Genomic DNA, 3,048 nt, shown 5'->3' with positions numbered 1-3,048 from the left:
TATAAGTGCAGAAATTGGCAAAGAGGACAGAACAAATTTTCACAACGCTGTACTCATGCAAGGGCTGCCTGTATACTCTACTCTAATTTAGACTCACAGTCACGGGATTTTAGGAATGAATGGCTTCAAAATTTTGTAGACAAACCTTCTGGGTAGATTCCATTCTCTCTTAATTAAACCTATGAAGAAAACATTTAATCTAATCTGTTGTCAACCAAATTTGCTCTTAGTTTTTAATTAGACTGGAACTAGTAGGTGAAATTCTAGCCTCAATGAAGTCAATAGGAGTTTGACTTCAATTGCAACTATTGCCATTACTTTTTAAAGGGACTATTGTATATGGATCTCTTATTCTAGAGACTTAGGGCTCCTTTATATAGCTCCAGCAGTCCAAGTAGGCCTTAGCATAAATAAGAATAAGCTTTTGGAGGCTTGAAGAAATGTGAAGTCTGTATGGAGCAAAATCTGGTATTATCAAGTATAATTATTGTTTCAAAAGCAATAAATAGTAATGTGGCATCAGGAGTATGAATATGAGTAAGAAAAGAGCACACTGATTTGAAAACCAATAGCCTATTTCAATTCAGACAGACTTTCAGCTGAAACTGAGGTGTATGCCTCCTTTAGGGTTAGTTAGAGGTAACAACCACACCTCAGGACAAATTATCTACTGCTGTGAATGAATGAAACTCCATTTTTACCAATTGGAAGGTATTGATTACTTGGTACTTTAACAACTTAAGGTCACTTGTTAGTGTCTAACCAGTGGTTTCCGCTTTTTAAGTAGGAGATCACCTTTGGCATTTAAAAGCAACCCAGGATCTACCATGTTCTTTCTCCACCCCCCCAAGAAGGTAAGTCTGTGGGGAGGGAAGGGGCAGATCGAGGCAGAGGGAGAAAAAAATATTTGGGGGCATGCCTCCCTAGCAGGTAAGTCCCACCCGGCCAGGGCCCCCCCCAATTTCCCTGTGCTCCTGCCTCTGTGGCACTGTCCCTCACCACGGGGGCCTCAATTTATCCCCTACCCCTTCCCTCCCCCATGGACTGACCTGCTGGGTTGGGGTATGCGCGTGCATGCATGGGGCACTCAGCCCCTCACCCCAGCCTCGGATTGACTCCAAGAGGCTCCAAGATCTACCGGTGGATTGAGATCCACTGGTTGGTGACCACTGGTCTAGACAGAAAGAAGCCAATGTTTAGGAACATATTTTTAAATATTGCAACAAATTTGCAGTATGAGCTAATATAACTTATTTATAAAAAATCATAGTTTTTTTAAAGTTCATTAATCTAATATCTGTGGTCTTACTGAGGCAAGAAGCAAGTGATTTCTGTCCCCTTTCTCAAAGTAAGAAGCTGCTGGAATTCAGGCTCCTTACTGCTGCAAGACTGAATATAGTCCATCGTAGGCATTGGGCCAGTGTAATTTATTTTTGGGAGATATTCCATATTTGAGGGGAAACAAGAAAACATATTTGTGGCAGGTTGACTTTTGAAAAACAATAATTGTTTGAAGCTGCTCAGAGGTTTGGAACGTTAGAAGTAGTCCCAGGGAAAATGGGTTTGTTGCCAGAAGGCGGATGAAGTAGTCAAAGCCACATGCTAAATGCCATATGTCACGTGGCTTTGAAATGGTATACATAGCACCACCCCATGTGTGGATGTGGTGTGCGCGCAAGGATATGAAGCTGTGAAAATATGCTACGGATTTTAAAACCATACATTGCCATGGCCAGCACTCATGTGGTGAAGTCCTGTCATAATATCCACATGTCAAGAAGGGAATCAACAACATTTCTGGCTAACAAAATTTGAGTTGTCAGTAAATTTGATTTGCGCAATGCTTTTTCAACACTGTGTTCCAGCATCTTGCTCATGATGAACGTTGTGGTTTAAAAAATGAGCAATACTCAAGATGGCTATAGCTTTAACCATGTTGTCCATTCCAATGAGCAAGGTTCTTGGCGGGGCTTCAGTGAATGATCTTATTGGAAATAGATTAGTTCCATAAATGAAATCTGGAAATAGCTAAGTACAAGCAGATTGCAAAAGCAAAAGCAATGAAAAGAAAATCAGGGCAGCTCAGGATTTACTTCACTGTGTTTGTTTTTCACTTACAAACTTAAGCTAGTCCCCAACACTTTTAGAAATATTGTTATTTCTCTGAGCAAGGAGTATGTAAATAAAGGACAGTTATAGAGGTAATTTGCTGTTCATTAACACATTCAGGTGACTTTAGAGGTACTTTCCAAAAATGATATGGAAATATCATTCTGCATAAAGAATGAGATTTCCTGGGCTCATGAAGTCTTTTTGTCTTCCTCCCCACTGGCCCCCCCTTTTTTTTTTTTGATAGTGGGGATGTGAAAAATTGTTTACAAGAGGAATCTGAAACCAGGTGAAACTCAGCTGGTTTCAAGCTTACTTACAAACTCAAAACTCCTGGTTTTGTTAAAGCTCATGACTGGTTTGAGTGAACATGGGTCAGTTCATTTGCATTGAAATGGTACAAAATTAAAAATAGTCAAACAAAGAAAACTCCCTTTCTCCTTCTCTCTCTCTCTGTCTCTCTCTCCCCCTCCACTCTCTCTCTCTCTCTCTCTCTCTCTCTCTTCCTCTCCACAGAGACAGCTGACCTGAGTTTCACCATGCACTTCTTAACTTATTTGAAGTAGAGACTTAAAGTTGAATCCAGGCAGTGCAGTGGTATCTAAAGATGAGCAAAAAGAAAGTTTCATGTGGATTTGAGGGAAATGAAAAAACCTATATTGCACAAAGATAGCCTGTATAGAGTTTTGATTGTTGTAGAATAGAAAACAGAGGCAAAATGCAACCATAAATTAGTCCACCAGGGCTATTCCAAAACTTGGTAACCCATCACAAAACAGTTATCTTTCATATAGGAACACTCAGGTTAAAAAGAGCTGCTATAGCACTTTTCAAGTTGACTCCTTTAATGGTGGTGTACAGGTAGCTTGGCTGAGGTGCATGTAGTAATCAGAGATGTGAGTACTAGACAGAGATGCCTGATAAAAGGCTGTGTGTGGC

The sequence above is a fragment of the Alligator sinensis genome, unplaced genomic scaffold, assembly GCF_000455745.1.
Source record: "Alligator sinensis unplaced genomic scaffold, ASM45574v1 scaffold262_1, whole genome shotgun sequence".
In the NCBI taxonomy this organism is placed as follows: Eukaryota; Metazoa; Chordata; order Crocodylia; family Alligatoridae; genus Alligator; species Alligator sinensis.
The sequence above is the reverse complement of the archived record's forward strand: the minus strand, read 5'-3'. Positions refer to the sequence as shown.